At 39.2% G+C, this 24571-nt stretch overlaps 1 long non-coding RNA gene across 1 annotated transcript; it reads right to left on the bottom strand.

Moving 5' to 3' along the window:
- Positions 1–645: 645 nt before the first annotated feature.
- LOC308484720 lies at positions 646–3938 on the bottom strand. Its single transcript, XR_013990091.1, has 2 exons — positions 3816–3938; positions 646–763 (listed from the first exon to the last, which is right to left on the bottom strand). It is a non-coding gene; the product is annotated as an uncharacterized lncRNA (long non-coding RNA).
- Between the last annotated feature and the right edge of the window lie 20633 nt (positions 3939–24571).

Here is a 24571-nt window from a genome sequence, read left to right as displayed (position 1 = left end):
TTTTGTAGTTTCCTGCCCTTTAGCAGGAAATAGGTCTTCGGCCTCATTGAGGAAGGCTCCTCTTACGGTTTTAACATTACATTGTTACTGAGTGCCTCATATTGTTCCCAGCATATCATCTCTATTCTTCATGATGATGGAAAACCCATTCCTTAAAATATTTGCTGTGTTTTGGAGCTCCAAGACACTTCTACTTGCATGCTGTTCATAAAACTGAATTGCAAAGGAAGTCCGCATTTTGTGCAAAGATCCATGTATGCATTGGAGCCTCCACAGGCTAATTACATTTTTAACATAGCTAAACAAATGTGCTTGTATCTTCAGGGGAGTGACAATGTGTGTGAGAGACACATAAAAATTGTTGGTTAAGTTTCCTGGTCAGAAAACACTTCATCAAAGGCATAATAAAAAGAAATTCCTTGTTCCTGCCAATATATGAGTACAGAATAGATCATGACGGCTGACATTTCCCAAGATACCTCCTAATCTTACAAGCCTATTCACAAAGCTTTGTTGTCCATATCGGTTCATCTTTTCTCCAGGGTCAATTATGCTGTTTGTATTCAAATCAATCCCTTAATCAAATCCTTTGATAGTTTGAGCCAGCCAGGCAGATATTTATCACATAAATGTAATAGAGGTATCTTTGTTTCAGAGTGGCATACTTTAATGGTGTGTTGCCACACTGAACCACTTATACATATGTATGCACCCAGAAATCCAAGAATGCCCTGTCATCTCCTCCTCACTTCTTAGTAAAGACCTATGAAGGAATCATATTCTCATTATACTGATAAAACATACATCACCCAGATGTGTGACAGAACATTCTAATATAGCGTCTATTAAACAGGCTGTTAAATTTTTCCCTAAAAAATAGTTGAATTTTGAAAAAAATGTCACTGTAGCTAGGCAGGAGAGCAAAGTTGACATAATAAATATCATTATCACTATCACTAATAATAGTAGTAGCTATATTAAAAAAGTACGACTGCTACTAACAGTCCTGCTTAGGAAGTTATTTCCAAAGCCAGTAAGAAGATGTCTCCCCTACTCCCCAACCTCCATTTCTTTAAACACCAGTACTATTTAATTGTTTCTTTTTGCCATGTTCCCTGTTTTAAGGTTACAATTTGCATGTGAAGTGGCAAAAGCAAAGTTAAAACAAACCTTCCATCTGAATATGAGATCCAAATTGATTATCACATTTTGGGCAGGGGGGAATTTCTCTTTAGGTTATATTAATATAATGAAAATGTTAATGAAGAATTGACATGTGCCCTCTCTAAAATAGGAAGATTTGAAGTTGCCTTTGGGAACAACTTGCTAACTGGCTTTGAAGAACCTATCTCTGTTCTGGGAGTTGAGACAAGCTGCATTGGGCTGCCTTGTGACACCAAAATAACATATGCTCATGGAAATAAAAACACAAAAATCCTTAGGTTTTCATTAAAAACAAACTTTTACAAAACATTTGGCTTGGCACAACATTGTCAGGTGCAAAATGTAAAGAGCTTGAAGTTTATTGTTATATTAATTCTGAAGAAAGTTGCTTCTAAATGTTAGGGGCAATGTGAAGAAATATTGTAGGTACATTTTTACATGTCTGGTGGGCATGATTTCATATTGTTTCATTTTATTTTTTTTAAGTGACAATGGCCTCTACAGCCCTGTGGTGTTTGCCTTCCTAGGTGTGTGACATCATACTGGGTTCATAAGGAAAGGGTTAACTAATTATAAAATAACTAACCAATGGGAACCCAAGGGGAGGAGTTAGAGTTAGAGTTAGGGGGTTGAGAAGTTAGTCTGGAGTTAGAGAAGAGATGGAGAGGATAAGTCTATGGGTTGGGCTAGTCTGATTTGAGAGAGTGAGAGAATCTGTTAAGAGGAGTCAGTCAAACAGGTGAGCTAATCAGTCAGAAGGTATTAGGAAGGTATAGGCCGGTAAAGAAACTAATGTTAAGAAACTGACAAGAATATTATCTGAGAAACCATAAACTTGTTAATACTTATAAAATAAACTTGTTTATTTGGTTCAATTTTAACAACTATCTGGACTCAGTGTCTACCCGAGAGTAACGGGTTGGAGGCAGTGGGAAAGCGAGCACAGTGGTGGCACAGGGATCAATAGACCGTTAAACATCTGGGGACCCTGTGTTATCGCCACAAGCCCTTAGAAACAAAATATGAAATGGTAAATGGATTGAACTATGGACCACAGCTTTATTCTTCTACATGTGTGAATTGTAGCATTTTTAATTCTTTAAAGCAATTGCTCTTTATTACTGCCACCCACCAAAACAGTCCAAGTTGGAGAGTGGGAGGGATAGACAGAAAGACTATACAGAAAACAGTTGTAATAGACTAATAATGATGCTGTCTGGATGCTCCACAAACAGTGAGTGAACAAAAGATGCCAATTACAAAGAAGATGGGCAGGTGCGAAAGCAACCTCTTTTTCTCTCTTTGCATAGACAGTTTGCTTCTTTCGAGTATAGTGCAAACCTGTAAACATGACACAAGATAATGCTAGATAATCATATTCTACTTAGAGGTTAATTGTAAAATGCTATCCCAATTGCAACAGCATAAACACCGCACTTACTCTCCAGAGGTCTGATTGGCAATGACTGTATTAACACAAGGCATGTGCAATATTTTTTATTTAAACAATAGTCCCTACCCCTGAGAATTTATCTTGGAATAATTAGCTGCCTTGTGAAATATGCCCTGAACAATTGTTAACATAACCTAGTGATCTAATTTAGTTCAATTGTTGGTTGAACTAATAATAAAATATGACATTCTAAGACTGGGCTAATCATTTGAAGCTAATTCTTTAGGTTAAGAGATACGCTTGTGCTCATAAGATAACATGTGGTAACTGGACATGTGTTCATGGAGGAAGGGAGATTGGGATCATGGCAAGAGATCCTGCCCTTCTTAGTTCACTTGTGAACTAAGTCTATGTACATACAAATTGTACATGCATGGGCAATGCACATGTGTAAAAATCAAACTTGTTAAGCATGCAGCACCTAAAGACCCACATTATCCACATGAACTTATCTATTTCAAAAAGATATACAATCATACCCAATCTTACTTTAGATCAGACCCATTTGGTGAGCACCATAACACGACATTTTGTGCAGTGTTGCATGGCTTGTGGAACTACTTCCCAGGCGGGGGAAGTCCAGTAAGCCCCTTCTCTTTGACTTTTTAAATGTGTCTTGAAAGCATTTCTAGTCAGGAAGAACTTTTATGATTAGTTTTATTAAAGAGAGGAGGAGCGGAGATCCTCAGCATCCAGGTAAATTCTAACAATGGGGTGTGTGTGTTATTTTTTTAAAATGTGAAAGTAGTATTTTAGCCTTTTCCTCTGCTTAGATTTTTTTGGTGTCTTTGTGTGCTGATGTTTTTAATAATTGGAATGATATCAAAATACTATACTCAGAGCAGACCCACTGAAATAAATGGATTTATGCTACTAAGTGGGTGTATTCTGAATACAACTAATGTTGGATATAACCCCCGAGTTTTATGAAAGGGGTGGGAAACTTCCAGTCCACAAATCAATTGAGATCCCCCAGATGCTGTCCTTATCATCCCCTTCACTGGCTGTAAAAAAACACCCTCAAGTGCTTTTGCCTAGTTGGAAAGTTTCCTTGAACTTTGATAACGCTTCTTGTTTAAGTGAATTGAAAGATGGAAAGGGGGTATAGAAAGATTTGCTTTTATGTAGCTGCAATGGTGCCCTCTGTACAAAGTCACATTGTTTCCTCCCCTCCCCTCTCCCTCTGCCCCACACCTACCACTGTCATGCGGCTCTTGGGGGCTTCCCTGAAGGGGGATGCAATCTTTGTCCTGAAAAAGGTTCCCTACAGCAGTTTTATGGTGTGCCCTTCCCAGGTACCACTACAGATGGCTGGTATAATAATATTTAATTATAAACAAGCACACAGACACATCACTGCTGAGGTGCACTCGCCACTGTGAGGCCTGAGGAAATTATGATGATGCCCTTCCCAGAGGTTGCCGTTGGCTACAGACTACCCGTGACACCACAAAAGCATACAACAACTGAACGGATACAAGGGTGGGCAAGAATCTCTCTCACTGAACAATTAGGAATTATTTCTACATAATATTGTGTGTCAAATGAGCTATAATAATTAATTGCACAAGGAAAGGAAGCTCAAGAACCACAGTTTCCAGTTCTGGTTTGTTTTTCTAAACTGGTGAATCGACTCCATGCTACTCTATAGTTCAATCCATATGTTACAGTAGTAGCACCTAACAAGAGCACAAATGAATCAGGTGGATGAAAAAAATATTAAGGATCCAGCACTGTCAAGAAGATGTCTGACTAAGCTATATCTATATAAACATTACTTTTTGTTTCTATATTATATCTGTTTACTTCTCATCTTTGGCATGTAGTAGACACCAATTGCTTAAGATGAATTATTATTTTTCAGCAATAGAATCTTTTGGGATTACCATTTTGCTGCTGCTGTTGTCAAGTTGAATTTTATCTTCATTAGGATGAGAAGCAGGCCCTTTGATTAATAAATATATCTACTGGGAATTTAAATATGTTTTGCAACAGCACAATAGATTTTGCCAACCTAACTCATGTAGCCCAAATATTCATTGTGTGTTTAACTATGTTAAAGCTATCACTATCTACCAACAATTATTTTCTTATTACTTCCATCACATTTCTATATTACTATATTGCTTGCTGCAATACTTACACACACATATCATTGACAGCAAATTATTGTGGCTCCTATTACACTGCAATATTCAACTCCATTATTGAATACAAGTATACCTGCTATATATTTTTAAAGTATCAATATTTTCACTAGTTTGCCTGCATCTAACAGTTATCATTTTTACAGACACTCACATTTTATAATACCATGTTTTGCAGCTATCAATCTTTAGGCACATTTAAGTATAAAATTATAATGCTGGTTTTAATTCTGTTTTTGAAATATTTATGCAGAATAGCAACTAGATTAGACAGCATCTGATTCCTAACTATTTTGGCAATTTAAAAAGAGCTGATGAAGTCTATGATTTTGTTTCTATTGTGCTATTTCAGAATATACAAAGAAATGAATTTCTCTCAGCCTTGGTTTCAGTCTTGTACACAGGCTGCTGAGATGCCACTGAGTTCAGCGTGACTTACGCTGCCTAACAACGTGCAAGTATATTACCTTCTCCAGCAAAATATCCTTGAATCTTCATTTCAGTGGATAATTGAGAGACCTCATGGGTTGACTGCCACAGAAATATTATCAAACAGGATCAATCATACCATCATTGTCACAAGAAAGTCAAAATGCCTCTGGGATATGTTAGGAAACATTTCAAAACAACATTGTGAAAAATAAAGAGACTGAATGTGTGCAATTTGATGAGCATCTATCCATTCTTTTCATGAAAATATTGTAAGAACCACCTTCTGTAGCTGTAGGAAGTCATTTCAGTGGTAGTCTGGCCTTCTTCAGATGGACTCAGTCTATCTCCTCTAGTTGACAACCATATGTCTCTGTGATGCCTACAAACAGGTCATGAAGGTAGTAAGCCTCTTCCACAATATTTTCAATAAAGCAAAGGAAAAAGATGTGGAACCTATGGGGGTCCTATGGGGTAACATAGACTATTCATTTTTATGTTCTCGCTGCCACTCAGTTTTTCAGTACAATGGCTGTGTGAGCACCACATAACATTATGGTGGTAGCCCTAAGAACTCTTGGTGCATTTATGTGAGGACCAACATTTGGTCTGCACTAGATCTTAGGGTGTGTTCCTATGTATGCACATTATTTGATACATTCATGTGTAAAACATCCCTTACAGATCAAACAAAACAGAGCTTTCATATCACTGCACTTCAAACACAGGCAATAGCTTTAGCTGTTTGTTACTAGATGATAAGATAAACATTAATATTTTTAAATATGATTAAGAGATACCAAATGATGCAAAGCCATGCTTGACTCAGTCCTAAGACATTTTAAATACAAGACATGGGTATAACTGGTTAGTGAATGACTAAATGTTTCCATTGCACACCAAATACATACCTGGAAAGCTGAACAATACAATCCTACTCCAGTCTGCTTAGAAGACTACTTTTATCCAATTACAGAATTGATTTTTTCACTCCTTTGATGTCCTTTTATTGCTGGTCTTACCGTGTAAGCAAGATTTGATATGTGGAGAGTGACTTTGGCTCTGAAGGTTTTGTAGCGTTTGTCAGACTATCATTCTCTATTGTCCAAAGCAAACGGCTGTTTCAAGGAGGAAATGCAATCATAATACCAATGAATGCCACCAGGCAGGTTCACATAAACAAACGCAAGCAAGCTATGGACTAATTAAAATAAATCAGGACCTCCTCCATTCATGGGGGAGGGGGTCTAATTCTTAAGCAATGACACAAGCTGAAAATAATAAAACATTGTCTGATTGCTTTATATTACTGCGCCATAATTCTTTCTTTAGGTGGCTGTCAGACTAAGGTGGCTCTTCCTTGTGCGCTAGCTATGAGGTATCTCTAGATATGAAAATGCAATGGAATTGAGATATACTATCACAAGATGGCATTCCTGAAGATGATTGGCTTGACAAGGAACGAGCAGCTCTCGTATTGTTGCGTATTAATGTATGTGTGAACAATGGGGATCTGTTTTGTTCATGTGAATGTTGCCTTTCTGAGAGAATATTATGGAAGTATGGTTAGTTGTAATTCACCTTTCTCTCCTTGCAATTAGAAGAGCTGGGTGACTATTAATATATAAAATTAAATTATATTTGAGAGACATCTCACATTAAAAAGTATGAAAAAATTAATTATGCAGTAATTACCTGGTTCACAGGCAGCAAATGTTACCCATTTGAAGCTTGAATAAACCCTGTAAGATACTCTGCTATATGACTTTACTGCTTTAATAAAGTTACCAAATTAATTGGAAGGCATCGGGCAATAGAGATTGTAAAATGTCTTTAATTTTAATAAGTCTCAGAGATGAATTAACTGGACAACATTGCAGTTCTATTGTTGTGTTAATACAGTGCGCTCATCTGTTTCTTCCCTTTTATTCACAGCATCTGTTTTCTACAATGCTACCATTTTACAAGGGTTGCACTTCATGGCTCAAAGAGTTCAGACTTTGGGTAGGATATTTTCTCTGTGCGATAAATTACAGTGCATGACATTTTCACACCTGCTCACTCTATGTTTGCTAAAATCTGGCATTTCTGACTATGATTCTGCAGGTGGTGTTTTATATAGTCACCTTTCTTATTTTCCTGGCTGCAGTATCTGCCTTTCCTTATTCCTTTTAACTGAAATACCTTATTTCTCTAGACTTTGTTGGGGGTCATACATATCTCAAATGCTTATCTTCCTGTGCTATAACATTGGGAAGAATACTGACACTATGGAATAAGACTATCAGGTTGAATTTTTTTAAAAAATAGTTTGGATCAGAAATGCCCCCAGGCACTTGTACCCACCTCCTTCCAAAATCCCATAAACATTGTATAGTCCTTATAATTTTGTGCACAAGAGAGAGATAGAATAACTGATGCCTGTTTCTGCCAGGCAATGTGGGAATATCATAGCAGGGATGTGGAACCTGTAGCCCTCCAAATATTGTTGGATTCCAATGACCATCAGCCTCAGCCATCATGGGCGAGACTCAGGGATGAGGGAAGCTGTAGTCTAGCATCATCTGTAGGGCTCCAGGTTTCTGACCCCTGCTAGAAGGTATTGGAAACATCCTCAAGACAACAGAGCAGCAGGGAAAGGATTGCACACTCCAACATACTGTATTTCCAGGAGCTACATACATGATACAACACATTTAACTTAATATACACTTAACTAATACACACTCTTGTATGGTTCCTGAAGCAGAAATACTATGAAACAGTACATCTGCTTGTGCGTGATTTTTGTGTGTGGATAACACACAAAATATTTGCAGCTGTTTAGTGCAATGATATCTCAACCCATGACTAGTAGTATAAAACTAACTCATTTGCAATATTTTGCACCTAAGGGATCCTATGCAAACACATTGCTTGTTTTGTTCTCTGGGGTGTAATAATTACCCAAGAAAATAACACTTGTGATGCAGGCCAGATTACTAATGATGACGGAGTGATCTTGAGGAGAAGCATGCTATGCCCACCTGTCAAATGGCATATCTCATAACAACTGCACAACTACACAGCCTCACTGCAGTCACATGACAACAGATGGTGCAGGCTGCAACTGTTACTATTAATATCTAGGGCTGAGCCAAAACATCATTGATTTCTAATTTTGTCATGCAAGATGCCATCCAGGGAGGTAAGTCTGCCAAGAAAAGGAGAGGGATCCCACTGAGATCTGAAGTTGGCTGCCGTTTGCATGTACTAAAGTGGCTGCATCTTGCCAAGAGTTGGGAAGGTTAAGCTGGGAATCCACAGGCAGCTGAGTTTGCTTCTCTTAAAGTGACTTCAGTGTGCCTCTCAGTAGGAGCTTGACAGTTATGGATTGCCACAGGCATGCAGGAACCAAAGGAGAGATGAAACATTAATGTAGGACAAGCTTGTTTTATATATATAAAAAACAGAAACCTTAAAAATCTTACATGTGGATTTCTAGGCTGTTGGTATTTTGCCTTGATCATATTTGGGGGAATTGCTTTGAGGATTGGATGAGTCTTAATGGCTACAGCTTGTTTGGGCTAGTAATGTTATGATATTCCTCTCTGTGTTTTTTAGACACAGCCTCAAGCATTAAAGGTGCCAGCTTGGGTCCTGAATTGCAGTGCTGGGTGAAGCTTTCCTTTTGCATTCACTCTTTTTCCTGGCAGCCCCTCAAGCTATCCTGAACAGGCTGGGCCTATGATGTGAAGTGATTTGATGGGGAACAGATGAAAACTGAGCATGAGTACCTGCCTATCCCATTCAGGAGAGTCCCCTACCCTGAGACAGGCATTTGGGTGGTCAGTGGGCTGCCCATCCCTTTATGCTTACACTTCTATGGATTTGAACAGTCCAGTTTTATAATCTTAGGTAAAGGTAAAATTAGGTGAAAAGGGTAAAATTAGGTCCAGTCGTGACCGACTCTGGGGTTGCTTCTGGGTCATGTGGCCAGCATGACTAAGCCACTTCTGGCGAACCAGAGCAGCGCACGGAAATGCCGTTACCTTCCCGACGGAGCGGTACCTATTTATGTACTTGCACTTTGACGTGCTTTTGAACTGCTAGGTTGGCAGGAGCAGGGATCGAGCAACCGGAGCTCACCCTGTCACGGGGATTCAAACCGCTGACCTTCTGATCAGCAAGTCCTAAGCTCTGTGGTTTAACCCACAGCATCACCCGTGTCCCGGATAATCTTGCACCTCACAATTTGCCTTTTAAGAATAGGTCTTAAAAGTACAGTAACTGTACAACTGATTGAATGTAATAAAATTCCTACTGTATTGTTACCAATGCTAAATAGCAACAGAATGGAGTAGCCATATAAAAATTAGGATTGCAGCCTTTGTTGAAACGATTCACATCTTTTTTTTCTAATAGATTGTACTACGTATGTGCTTAGGTAATATTGGCTAAACAGAACTGTGACCACTGAATTGTCAAACCTCAGCTATCCCATGCAAGAAACCAAAGTTTACTAAAACTACAAAGACTGCAATATTTTGGAGAGCTACTGATTGAGCATGTCAGAAGCACAACCAGGGCACAACTTCCAAGTCACAACTCTCATATACCTGCAATGGAATTGATGTTTTGACCTGAAATGTGACAGAATCACTTCAAGGAAACAGTATGAAATGCCACATGCCTACTTAATAAAGAGGTGTGAAAAGTATTAAGCAGCCATTTCTAATAATCTTTGTCTGGTTTGGAACAAAAAAGGTTTTTTTTAAAAAAGCATAGAATAAAATGCCTTCCTTTAAAAAAATGTGTACTGGTTTTCAGCTTATAGTTCCATAAGCAATAGCACAAATAACAACTACAACTGTTTTGTTGGTATCTGTCTGTCTTGAGAGACAATGGAGTGCGCCTCCAGGGGTGAAGTCAAACCGCTGCATTAGCAGCACCAAAGTGACCTCTCAGGGGCAGAAGCCTGGGCAGTGTATATGGAAGTCCTGGGCTGCCCAGATGACAAGACCCTCCTCTCAGCCTTGCTGATGTGGGCCAAAGGAAAACACCAGCTTGGCTGCCAGAGTTGCTGCAAGGAGGTAAACAAGGCACCATTCAACTGTCTTAGAGGCTCCACTCTGGATATCTTACAAGGCTGAGGAGGTTTACGGCAAGTTTTCCTTCTTTTTGAGGGGCTACCTTCCCAGATTGACAAGCCTCATTTTCTTACAGACAGAAGTTATTCAAGGTTTGTCCCGTTTCTGTTTGTTTCCAGGACAAATAGTATATATCTAAGTTGTGTCTTTGAAATATGTCTTACCACAACATGTGGCTTTGGTGGGCTTCAGACATTATCTCTTCTGTTCATAAAATTCATAAAGCCACCCATACATCTTTTCAGTATAGTCATACCTCATGTTACGTTTGCTTCATGTTACGTTCTTTCAGGTTACGTTCTTTCAGGTTACATCCTGCAGCGACCCGGAAGTTTTGCCTCTTGCGCATGCGCAGAAGCGCAAAATGACGTCACGCGCGTGCGCAGACGTGGCAAATTGCAACCCGCACGTGCGCAGGGTTGCACTCTTTTCACGTTGCAAACGGGCCTCCGAAATGGGTCCCGTTCACAACCAGAGGTACCACTGTATTGTTTCTGGGCCTGAGGCCAGTGCTCACATCATAACAGATGCCACAGTATTAAATGTATAGATTCTGCTGGTTTCCATCTTTTTTCTCTTGTTGCTTATTTACTTTTAAGGTGGACTCTGATCAAAAACCCTACAGAATTGCTGACAGATCCAATTTGTGATGAAGGCAACTATTTCTCCCGAGCTGGTTTCAAAACTGCAAGATGGAAGTGAAATTGACAAGATGTGTACAATGAAGAGTCAAATGCACTGGATGGATAGAAACAGGACACAATTTTTTTAATAAGGTTAATATGGAAATTTAACAACCATACATACAAATAACCAAATCAGGCCAGTGATAGAGAAAACCTAGAGTCATCTCTGGAGCCCCCCGCCCACCTGTCTGTACCACCAAATGGCCTCCAGGAACAAAGGCATTGAACTATGGTTTAAACTTTTTGCTCATCCTTGGTCTAAATGAGACATGGGAAACCTATAGCACTCCAAATGGAGTTGGACTACAACTGCCCTCATCCCTAACCATTGGCCGTGCTGGCTGGGCTCATGGTACTTGCAGTTAGGGATGCTAGAGAATTTTGATGGAAATTGCTGTTGTTCGCTTATTCATCCCATTGGAAAGGAAATCAATCTAGCAATTTTTTTTCAAAGACACCGTTGATGGAATCTTTCGAGGAGTTGGAGATGGCCTTGTTTCACAAGCATACAGTAAGGTTGGTAGTACAATAGCTTTGTAAACAAGCATTTTGGTTTCCCTGCGAATGTCCCAGTCCTCAAACACTCTGCACTTCAATTGGGAAAAAGCCGCACTCGCAGAGCTCAGGCGATGCTGGATGTTGGCATCAATGTCGGCCCTTGTCAAAAGCCTTAGTCAGGTCAATAAATGCCATATACAGGGATTGGTTTTACTCTCTGCATTTTTCTTGAAGCTGTCAAGCGGTGAAAACCATGTCCACTGTCCCCCTAGATGGCCGAAAACCATTTTGGGATTCAGGAAGGGTCACCTCGGATATTGTTAAAAGACAGTTTGCTAAGATCCTTACAATAATTTTGCCGGCCTCGGCTAATAGAGAGATGCCTCGATAGTTTCGGCAATCAGTTCTGTCACCTTTTTAAAAGAGATTGATAATTTTGGCATCCCTAAAGTCTGTTGGGATCTCTTCTCTCTCCCAGATTTTTTTGATGAGCTTGTGAAGTTGTTGTGTAAGTTCCATCCCACCCACTTTGAAGAGCTCAATAACATTTGAGCAATCTACCATTCTGTGTGCCTGTTGTCTTTGTCCATGGAGTTTTCTTGGCAGGGATACTGGATTGGCTTGCCGGTTCCTGCTCCAGGTGGATCACATTTGGTCAAAATTCTCCACTATGACCTGTGCATCTTGGGTGGCCCTGCACGGCATAGCTCATAGCTTCTCTGAGTTATTCAAGCCCCTTCGCCATGGCAAGGCAGTGATCCATGAAGGCAGTGATCCATGTAGGAAGTGAGAGCTGGACCATAAAGAAGGCTGATTGCTGAAGAATGGATGCTTTTGAATTATGGTGCTGGAGGAGACTGTTGAGAGTCCCATGGACTGCAAGAAGATCAAACCTATCCTTTCTTAAGGAAATCAGCCCTGAGTGATCATTGGAGGGAGGGATCGTGAAGCTGAGGCTCCAATACTTTGGCCACCTCATGAGAAGAGAAGACTCCCCGGAAATGACCCTGATGTTGGGAAAGATGGAGGGCACAAGCCGAAGGGGACGACAGAGGATGAGATGGTTGGACAGTGTTCTCGAAGCTATCAGCATGAGTTTGACCAAACTGCAGGAGGCAGTGGAAGACAGGAGTGCTTGGCGTGCTCTGGTCCATGGGGTCACAAAGAGTCGGACACGACTAAATGACTAAACAACAACAACCATTCTGTAATTTCCAGCAACTTGTATTCAGAAGCATTTGCTGCCCTCAACCATGGAGGCAGAACATTTTCCGACTGGGTTCCGACTCTCAGCCCTCCCTGGAGATGCCAGGGTTTGAAACAGGGATCTTCTGTATGCAAAGCAGATGCTGTACCATGGATCCCTTCCCTGGGGTACTGCCTGCTTTTTTAAAGGGGGAAGTATAGCTAGTCCTCAGCCCTTCCCCCTTTAGTAACAACTTTGTATTGATTTTTTCAGGGTGAGAGATCATGCACATGAAATGTGGAAATGGGATGGAACCGACTTCCTTGTGAGCAGATGTGACAGGGACATGAATTAGATTTATACTGATCTGTCTATCCACTGAAACACTCTATAACGTGTTACAGCAATGCTGAGTATTGCTTTGAGGCATCCCATAGTCTTCTTATGTGAATAGGCAGAGGAGGCAAGGGAAGGCTCAATATGATCCCTCAATTGATTGGCCATCGGTATAGCATATAATGGCTTTTGCAGTTTTTCTTGTGCTAACATGTCTCCAGAAAATGCTTCTTTAACCTATTTGAATGTAAATAACATAAAGAATGTGGCGAAAATAGAGCAATATAGTTTATAAAAATACAAAATGCAATTTTAAGTTACAGTGAAGTGAATAAAATATGGATCCAAAATTTGCTGTTTTTTATGAAACTCATTAATCTTACTAATGCTTTATTGGCTATGTGAGTGTTTCAGCACATAAGAAAAATTGATCCCAGGAGCTGCCTTTCTATAAATGCTTTGGTGATCTCTTTTAACTGCAGTACTTCACCTACTTATGATTCTCCTTATCTTCCCTTGAAATGCTTGAATATTGGAACAAATGTGATTTATGGCTGCAAATACTTTAACTGGTTTATTCCATTGATCAGATGGGTCATCAATATTTATATCTTCCTTTGACTAACAATGAGAGGGGAAAACAAAATGACTCAGTTTTTGAAAGGATGTTTCTCTATTGGCAAAGTCTTCCATTTAAACTGCCCCTTCTATCTCATTTTAAAAATTTGTTCGGCACTTTCCCATGTAAAAATGATTAGCAAACAGCTGTTACATCTCAGTTTGCTTCCGGTGCAGCGCGATCTCGCCACAAGCGGGGGTTTTACCGAGAGGGAAACCCCGGGCTATTTTGGAGGGTTAGGGGGTGCTTCAGGGCGCGGAGGCTCCCCGAAAACACCTCTGGAGGATGTCCAGAGAATCTGGTTCCCGCTACGACTGAAGCGACCAACCCAGCCGTCAGGTAACTTCAAATGAAGCGAAGAGTACGGCAGCGTTGTTCAGCGGGTCGAGGGAAGCCATTACCGACCTCCATGTAGCGAAGCCCCGAGCTTGTTGAGAAAGCGCTACGCTCTCATATTAAAGGACTCCGACTTTAAAACATCTTTAACTTTGCGGCGATACCAACAAGGAAGTCTGGAAGCGACATTAAGATGCAAACGGAGTTCAGCTTGAAACCGAAATCTGCTTGACGCAGCGCGACTCCAGTGCTGGGAAAGTGAAAGTGAGTTGCCTTGGCGGATACTTTGTTTTCTCCTCAGCTTTCCTCTCCCTAAAAGTAACTTTCGCGCAGAGACTTATTAACAAGAGGCTTGCGGGAGGAAAGGGGAGACCAGGGTTAAAATTGTTGCATTTGAAACTCCTTGAGGAAACGGAGGGCTGAAATAGATGAAAGGGGCACTTCTTCTTTTTTTGTGTGTGTCTTTAAAACGTAAGGAGAAGGGAAACCGGAAGAGAAGGCTCCGCCGCCATTAAAACTTATGAGCGTGGTGGACTGCGAGAAGGTTTAAGGAGAAAAAAAAGAAAAAAGAACAAGAAAACAACTATAACTATAACCATCTCTGTTGTGGGAAAACATATATATTTTGGACTTACTGCAAGTACTGTCTCTCCCACTATTTGCTCTTCGAGAAAAAGTCGTCGTCTGCTCCCGGCACATCTCTCTAGCTTACCTTCCCACCCCTGCTTGTTTTCCTCCTCTCCTCCCAGGAGAAGAACCTGCAAAAGGAACTGGAAAAGGTGGTTCTCCTGCCCGCAACTTCGGGCGCTGCTGTGAGGTTGGCAGGGCGGGAGAGAACTTCATTTTGCCTGGCTGTTTTGTGTGTGAATACAGCTTAAATTAGTTTGTGAAGCTGCTGGCAAGAGACTTCGGATTTATAAGAGTGACGGAACGTTGGCGAAACAGGGCATTACCATATCGCTGGAAATAGTGTAATCTTGAAGAGACGTGGGGACCTCTAGTGGCGAGAAGAAGACTAACTGATCAATAACTTTTGTTCCCCCCCCTCTTCTTTTTTTTCTCTCTGTCTTTCTTCTTCCACCCCACCCCACTCTTTTCCCCACCAATCTTGGCCTGTGTGCCTATCTGACCTGTGGAGTAATTTGAGTGGAGGCGAGAAGGACACACAATAAGAGTTACATATTGAATGAATGGCATATATTTGTGTGGGAAATAATAACTTTGTTTAGTATCAATAGTAAAAAGGAATTTGAGGGGGGAGGTACCAGTGAAGGGTGGCATAGGGGAACCCGGGGAATAGGAAAAGCGTAAGAATACAAAATGTCTCATACGGTGAAGAAAGGTATGAACGGGGGGACTCCTGGTGAAAGGAGGGGGTCTAAACAAGAGACAGATTCGAAGGCGGACATTGTAAAGATGCTAATGGAAATAAAACAGAGTCAAAGCAACCTAGAACATAAGTTAGAACAAGTGGATAACAAAATTGGAAATATGGATAAAAAAATAGATGAAACAGTCAGCGAACTTAAAGGTCAGATAAAAGAAGTATTTAGGAGAACGCAAAATGTAGAGGAAGGAATAAAGAAGACAAGATTAGAACTGAAGGATATTAAGCGGGATAAGGAGAAGATTAAAGTAGAAATATTAGATTTAAACAAAGCACAAGAGGAGATAAAGGACGTTATAGCAATGAATGAACTCCGACAGAGAGAGGCGAATCTCAGGTTGAGAGCCGTCCCTGAGATACAAGGAGAAAATATTAAGGAAAGATTGATAAAAGAATTGGCGGAATGGATGGATGTTCCAATACAAGAAATGGCTAGAAATGTGCAGAATGCATTTAGAATGCGTGTAAAAACAACAAAAGTGAAAAAACTCACAGGCGACTGTTTGATTACATTCAGAGACAAAGAAATGAGAAATAGGATTTTACAAAAGAATAGGGAAAAGAGGTTGAATATAGAGGGAAATTACATAATCATCTTTAAAGATATCCCAATTAGATTACTTAAACGAAGAGACTCCTATAAACTATTAGTACAGACATTGAAGAAGAATAGAATTGAATTTAGATGGGAGTTCCCTGAAGGAATATCATTTGACTATAGAGGTAAAAGACACAGGTTACTAAACCTAGAAGAAACTGGGAAATTCTTGAGGAAATATAAGGAGTTGAGATCAGAGGAAGGTGAAGTAAAAGGAGCAGAGGGAGGTTCACCAAGAGACTTAAGAACAGAGGTAGAAGAGGAAGCGAACGTAAGTAGATCGGACGAAGAGGAAGAAGGGGAAGAAGAAGACACAGCGAATTTATAAGAGAAAAGAGAGACAAGAGAAAGAAAGGAAGAAAGGGAAAGTTTAGGTGAATACCAGGCATTATGGGGTTAAAAATTTTGAGTTGGAATATTAATGGAATGAATGAGAAAAAAAAGAGGAATAAAATTGAACAATTTTTGAGAAAGAAAAACCTGGACATCATCTGTCTTCAAGAAACGCATGTGGCCAAAAGACATAAAAAATTGTTAATTAATAAAAGATTGGGAATTGAATTTGAATCCTCTGATAGAGAAAAGAAAAGAGGTGTGGTGTTGTATATTAAAAATAAGATCGAAGCTAAACAAATATTTAAAGATGAAGAGGGGAGGATGGTAGCGGTTCGAATCAACTGGCAAGGAGAGAATTTGGTTGTGATTGGAATTTACGCGCCAAATGGTAATAAGACTGATTTCTTCCAAAATTTAGAAGGGAAATTAGCAGAATATATGGATCAGAAAATCATTTTAATGGGTGACATGAACGGTGTGGTTTCCTTAGAAGCGGATAAACTTAGGGAAGGAATAAGTAAAGAAGGGAAACTACCAAAATCCTTCTTCTCAATGGTTAAAAATTGCAATCTGATAGATATTTGGCGTCTCAGACATCCACTGGATAAACAGTTTACCTTTCACTCTGAACCACATCAGTCGATGTCACGAATAGATCAGGTTTGGATCTCGAGTGAATTGTGCCCTAGAGTTAAACAAGTAGAAATAAGACCGAGAGTAATCTCTGATCACAGTCCGATAGAATGCGAACTGGAGAGTTTTGAGAGAAGAACCTTCAGATGGAGACTAAAGGAATATCTTCTAAATGATCAGGAAATCGTAGAAAATGCGCAAAAGAAGTTAAGAGACTACTTTGTGGATAACTGCGATAAAGGCACAAATATCAATGTAGTCTGGGACGCAAGCAAAGCTGTAATAAGAGGATTCTTTATTCAGCAGAATGCGATTAAAAATAAGAATAGAGAGAAAGGAAAAGAAAAAATTTTAAGGCAGATAATGGACAATGAACAAAAATTAATCAAAAAACCTAATTGTCAGGAAACAAAAGAAAATATTAAAATTCTGCAAGCCCAATTTGCCATAATAATAAATAGAGAAGTAGAGTGGAATATAAAAAAATTAAGGCAAAAGAACTTTGAGTTTTCAAATAAATCTGGCAAATGGCTTGCATGGCAAATAAAAAAAAGGAAAGAACAAGGCACAATAAACAGAATTATAGTAGAGGGAGGAGAAGTAACAGATCCAAAAGGAATCAGGAAGGAGTTTTTGGATTATTATAGAAGCCTTTACAAAAACAAAGACAGAAATAATTTAAGGAAGATAGAGAGGTTTCTGAAAGATAAGATGGTGCAAAAAATCCCAACAGATAAGAAACAACGACTGAACATACCAATAGAAATAGAGGAGATAGAGGATGTAATCAAAGATTTAAAGAGAGGGAAGGCTCCGGGACCGGATGGATTCACAGTGGGTTATTATAAAGAGATGAAATCTATTCTGGTGAATCCCTTAAAGGAGATTATGAATAATATATTAAGAAAAGGTGAAATCCCGGAGACTTGGAAGGAGGCATTTATTACCTTTATCCCCAAACAAGATGCAGATCTAACTCAAGTCAAAAATTATAGACCAATCTCGTTGTTGAATACGGACTACAAAATCTTTGCAGGAATTCTGGCGAGAAGATTGAAGTCCCTACTAGTAGAAGCTATCCACAAAGACCAGGCTGGTTTTCTTCCAGGCAGGCATACGAAGGACAACATAAGACATATAATTAATATGTTAGAATTTCTATCTGCCAGGATTGACAAGCAGGCAATAATGATGTTTGTGGACGCAGAAAAAGCGTTTGATAACGTGGTATGGGACTTCATGTTGAAAAATCTAGAACATATGGAAGTGGGCAAAGATTTTTTTAACGGGATAAGAGCAATATACACGGAGCAAAAAGCTAAACTGATTATAAACAATGTTGTGACAGAAGAAATAAAGATACAGAAAGGTACAAGACAGGGGTGTCCACTCTCCCCACTACTATTCATAATGGTGCTAGAAGTACTTCTAAATTCGATTAGGCGAAATGATAAGATTAAAGGAGTGACAATCGGACAAAATGCCTACAAGATCAAAGCTTTTGCAGACGACCTAGTAATAATGACTGAGGACCCAACAACTACAATAGAAGAAATCTTAAAGGAAATGGACCAATTCGGGGAAATGGCAGGCTTTAAACTAAATAAGAGGAAAACGAAGATGATAGTCAAAAATATGGACCAAAGTGTAATAGAAATAATTCAACATCAGTCACAAATAGAGGTGGTTAGGAAAGTAAAATATCTCGGGATCTGGTTAACACCTAAAAATATAGATCTGTTTAAAAATAACTACGAGCCGGTGTGGAGAGAAATAAGAAAGGACCTGGAAATATGGGGAGGATTGAGATTGTCTTTTTGGGGAAGGATTAATACTATTAAGATGAATGTTTTACCGAGGGTACTGTTCCTATTCCAGACCATACCTATAATTAAGGGGAGCCGAATGTTTAAAGAATGGCAAAGAGTGCTTTCAAGATTCATCTGGCAGGGCAAAAAACCTCGGATACAATTTAAACTCTTAACAGATAGAAAGGAAAGGGGAGGATTTGCTCTGCCAGACCTGAGATTATACTACGAGGCATAATGTCTTTGTTGGATAAAAGACTGGGTAAAACTAGTAAATAAGGAGCTACTCGATTTAGAGGGCTTCGACAATAGGTTTGGCTGGCATGCCTACCTATGGTGTGAGAAAAGGAAGGTACATAAGGGATTCGAAAATCATATTTTTAGAGGTCCACTTATTGAAATATGGGAAAGGTACAAAAATATATTAGAACCTAAAGTTCCGCACTGGCTCTCACCCCTCGAAGTGATAAGTGTGAAAAAAATTAACATGAGAAGTAATTGGGCAACATATGGACAACTGTTAACTCAAGAAGATGGGAAATGGAAATTGAAGCCATACGAGCAAGTTAAGGAGTATGTGTATGATTGGCTACATCACTTCCAAGTTAATGAAATGTTTAGAAAAGAGATAAAAGATAGAGGGTATGCAGATAAAGATTCAAAATTCCAGACGGAAATTATAAATAATGATGTGAAAATAATATCTAAAATGTATAAGATGCTCTTAGATTGGAACTTGGGAGATGAGGAAGTCAAAACAGTAATGATTCGATGGGCTAGAGATGTGGGTCATACCATACAATTTGAGGATTGGGAGAAACTATGGAAGGAGGGTCTGGATTTTACGGCATGTATAACGGTAAAAGAGAATGTTATGAAGATGTTTTACAGGTGGTACATAACACCTGTGAAGCTATCAAAAATGTACAAAGTAGGCAGTAAATGTTGGAAATGTGAAGAGAAGGAGGGCTCCTTTTACCACATGTGGTGGGAGTGTGGGAGAGTGAGAGAATTTTGGGAAAAAATATACATTGAGTTAAAGAAGGTGTTAAAGTATACGTTTACCAAAAAACCTGAAATCTTTCTGTTAGGGATATTAGGGGACGAAATAAAAAAGAAAGACCATAAATTTGTATACTATGCAGTCACAGCAGCAAGGATAATTCTGGCCCAGAAGTGGAAAAAACAGGAAATGCCTACGACGGAGGAGTGGAGACTAAAGTTATTAGACTACGCGGATTTGGACAGATTGACGGGGAAGATTAGACATCTAAGAGACCAAAAGTTTATCAAGGAATGGGGAAAATATGTAGATTATCTGGAATATATTAGTAAAGGACAAATAACGCTAAGGGGATTTAGAGAAGCACTGTGAAAGATCAAGAGCTATTGTTTAAAGAAAATAGGAGAGGAGAAATGTATAATGACAATACAAACTAGGAAATGTGCAACTTTAATTTTTATTACGAAAGATTTACGGACGAGCTGAAGGAAGTCCACAAAGAGGCAACAATGTAAAATTTTAAGTGAAAATTTCTTTAATGTGTATATTCTTTTCTTTATTTGTATTTTGTTGTTATTTTTTCTCTTGAAAAATTAATAAATATCTATATGCAAAAAAAAAAAATGATTAGCAAACATAGTCATACATTAACAAACAGGGTGATGTACACATGGACTTTTAACAATTTGTTACTGTATACTTATTTTCAGATTACTTGATGACTTGCTGTTGAATGCATGATATGACACTGGCCCCTTCCAGGTGCTTATGAGGATACAATGGACTTGCTTGGAGGGTCAACATCAAAGTAGCAGGCTGTGCTCCTGACCTATGAGCGTGCTTTAGAAGGTCAGGATGCAACCCCTATGAGGACACCTATGCATGGGATACCAGTCTTCAACATTTTAATGAACACACGTAGGTCAGGGTGGAGCCTGCCTCCTCTTATATAAAACTTTCAGAATGTAGAATGCAGCCCACCGCACAGATATGATTTGTAAAATTTCATTCACAACCCCACTTGGCCTCCTTGAAAGTAAGGTAACAAAAACTCATAAGAATTTCACTATAGTTATATTTCCAAATGTAATCTTTTTTCCTTGATGGGAAATAATAAAAACAACAACACAAAAGAAAATTTTGACACAACACTGTTTGCATCTATCTTCCCCTTGTCACCACCATTTCAAATATTCTCTCTGGGAACAATATGATACCATATATATTGTGTATGGTATGTACCTCAGTGGGTCAAGGTGGGCTTGGCTGGGGGCTTCAACAACCACAATGACTAACATAGATTTACAAATCATTGGTACTCCCCCCCCGACACCAACTAAATGCGAATTCCTGGGTCCCAAATACAAACTACATTCTACAACTAGGACTTTGAAAAACAGTAGCAGCTCTACGGTGTTGCTTTCTTCAGTGCAGAGGTGAGAGTTTGCCAACTCACAATATTAAGAACAAAATCCTTTTGAAATATTAATAAAATCTAGTCTGGAACATGTCTTCCCCATGGCCTTTTTAAATCGGTGTGACAGAGTGGCAGAGGGTTTTCACAGTTCTTCGGCTTTCACTCTCCCTCTGAGACATTAGCAGCAGGAAGCTCAGGATATTGCCATAATCGATTAGCTCATTGCTTTAATCTTTGGTATTTCAGGTGACCTGATTAATCTCATTCACAGGAAATGAAAAAAGCTGACGTTCCCTGTCCCTCTTTTCCTCTTTTCATTTTACCCTCTTGAAATTCCAGTGAAAGAGCTAAGCTAAGCTAATCAAGGAGTTGGTATACTTTTTAATAACACAGCTCTTGCCACCCTTCTCATTTCTTTGCTATCTTATTTGCCAATCCTTCATTTTTATTTTGGACTTCTATACAGTGGTACCTCGGATTAAGTACTTAATTCGTTCCGGAGGTCCATACTTAACCTGAAACTGTTCTTAACCTGAAGCACCACTTTAGCTAATGGGGCCTCCTGCTGCCGCCGCGCCACCAGAGCACAATTTCTGTTCTCATCCTGAAGCAAAGTTCTTAACCTGAAGCACTCTTTCTGGGTTAGTGGAGTCTGTAACCTGAAGCGTATGTAACCCGAGGTACCACTGTATAGTCATTAGGGGTGTACATCAGCTTTGTGTAAAGCCAAAGTCTTGGGTCAAAAGATGATGCCTCAGGGAGGGGCAGGGTTGAAGGATGGTGGCCTAAGTAGTGTCACAAGTTGAGTCAAGGCCATAAAAAGGGATGCTGAAGACATTATGACTGAAACACAATGCGTTGTTTACCATAGGAAAACTCTCTGCTAAAGTGGGGGAGAGGGATAGTTCTGTTGTGACTGACATGTGCAGCTTCTAATAAATGAGAATCCCAGAGCTTCGAGGGAGGGTCATTTGAGGGAATGCTTGTCTCACATGTTTCCTGCTCTTTTGCAACTTCTTTCCTTCCAGCACTGGATGCTGTAAACAGTTCTGGTGGAGTTGAGGCAGAGTCCCTCAACTACCCTTTTTAGTGATGCTAAATTGGTTTCCTCTGTTCCACTCTCACTAGCATCCTTTTAAAGGTATTGTTTTATTTCCATTCATTCATTAGCAGTTCTGTTCATTCCATTCTTACTGTCTTGCTTGGGTCAGATAATTAGCCAGAGTTTGTTTTAGAATGCAGTGTTGTTGGACCCACTTTGCCATCCCATTTCTCATAAAAGCACTGGAGATCTCGTCTTGAACTTCTGCATGTGAGTCCCCCCCCTTTTTTTTAAAAAAAAAAAGTGAGTTATTTTGTTTATTTTTCATTTGGCTCTGAGTGTCTGTTATTTTATTTTTTATTTTTTTACCTTTTCAATCTCTTTCAGACTTATTATTTTTTGTAGTGAGGGAACTTCCACAGTCTTGTACAGTTTAGTGACTGTGTGCCCATTCATCGAATGATTTTCTTTCTGATATCTGAAGCCTATTATCATCATTAAATTCCATCACTAGTGCTCCTGTTTCACAGATAAAATTGTATGAAAAAAGCAAATAACAACAACTGGTCCTGTGCAGTTTGATTAGTCTTTCTTTGTCCATTGCCAAGGAAATGGGGGAAAGCAGTGCTTCATTTCCCACAAAGCAGATTTGGATCCAATGCCAGAAGGCTACAAAGCACTTCAGAATGAGGCAGGCTTCTGATTGAAGTGCTGAATCTGGATCCAAATGGAATCTTGTGGTCTGTGCACACAGTTAATAGCTGTACCAAACCGAGTAACTTTTCTTCTTATAAAAACATACACAGGAGGCATGAGATACTATAGCCTTCTAGTGACAATGTTTTTGCTTCTGTCTGTTTCAAGTAGCAACAGATATACCTAATCAGAGAGCCAGTGTGGTGTAGTGGTTAAGAACGGTAGACTCGTAATCTGGTGAACCGGGTTCGCGTCCCTGCTCCTCCACATGCAGCTGCTGGGTGACCTTGGGCTACTCACACTTCTTTGAAGTCTCTCAGCCCCACTCACCTCACAGAGTGTTGTGGGGGAGGAAGGGAAAGGAGAATGTTAGCCGCTTTGAGACTCCTTCAGGTAGTGATAAAGCGGGATATCAAATCCAAACTCTTCTTCTTCTAACTAAGGTTATGTGGTCACACTAACAATTTAAAATAAAATGCTCTGTTTTGATCAACCGGACTTTTTATCCAGAATTTTCATTTCCCAAACTGTTGAAGTCTAGCATTGCTAGGAAATGAATATTATTTTTCCAAATCAATTGACAGACAATAGCTCAAATACATACTTCCTTCTTCAACAAATGATGAATAGATTATTTGATGAAGAAATGGAAAGGGAGAGACTCCTAGTTATAGCTTGGGAGAGACTTTCTATTTCATAGATTGCTTTTCTTAATGAAGATAAGATTTGCAACATCACATGAAGAAAAAAAATCAGGCATGCCATTTATGTTCTTAACTATTTTCATTAATATTAATTTAGAGAGCTTTCTTCCAACAGATGAAACCTTCAATGGTCTGTCAAAACAGTACAAAAATTTACATTAATTGCCACAATCTTAGACCATTAAACAGATTTCCTGTTAAGTAATGATAGAAAGGAATATTCAAAGCAGGCTTTTCTATAAAGCATAAATCGCGACAGCAAAATTTCCAGCATTCCATTTAAATACAGTGGTACCTCGGTTTATGAACTTAATCCGTTCCGGAAGTCCATTCTTAAACCTAAACCATTCTTCTTCTTCTTTGCGATTCATCTTTATTGGTTTTTTACAACAGAAATGCTTACTTAACATAAGATCGCAATGTGAAGTTTCAATTTCTTGTTGATATACAAATATTTCCAAATCATAATAAAGGGAAAAAAACAAAAATATATTCTTTGCCATTCAACTTATTGATGTTCTAATTACCTCTGACTTCCCTCCCGTTCTTACTTGGTTCTTTTAAAGTTCTTGGTTGGGATGCCTATCATTGTGTATCTAGATCAGGGTTTCCCAAACTTGCGTCTCCAGCCGTCCGTGGACTACAATTCCCATCATCCCTGACCACTGGTTCTGCTAGCTATGGATGATGGGAGTTGTAGTCCAAAAACAGCTGAAGACCCAAGCTTGGGAAACCCCGATCTAGATTGCTGGTAACCAACTCATCCCCTCACTTTTTGATGTTTCTCATTACAAGAGTTAATCTAAACCAGTCAAAATTTTAGCATTTCCAGCATGCATTGGATCCTTTCTTTTTTAAAAATAATAATAATATTTATTACTTTTATAGATTACAAAAAGAGAAAAAGAACAAGAAAGAAAAAACAAAAAAAACAAAAGAGAAAAGCAAAAAGAAAAAAACAATA

Source organism: Podarcis pityusensis (assembly GCF_964106645.2).
Source record: "Podarcis pityusensis genome assembly, chromosome: 9".
Classification (NCBI taxonomy): Eukaryota; Metazoa; Chordata; class Lepidosauria; order Squamata; family Lacertidae; genus Podarcis; species Podarcis pityusensis.
The sequence above is the reverse complement of the archived record's forward strand: the minus strand, read 5'-3'. Positions and strand labels throughout refer to the sequence as shown.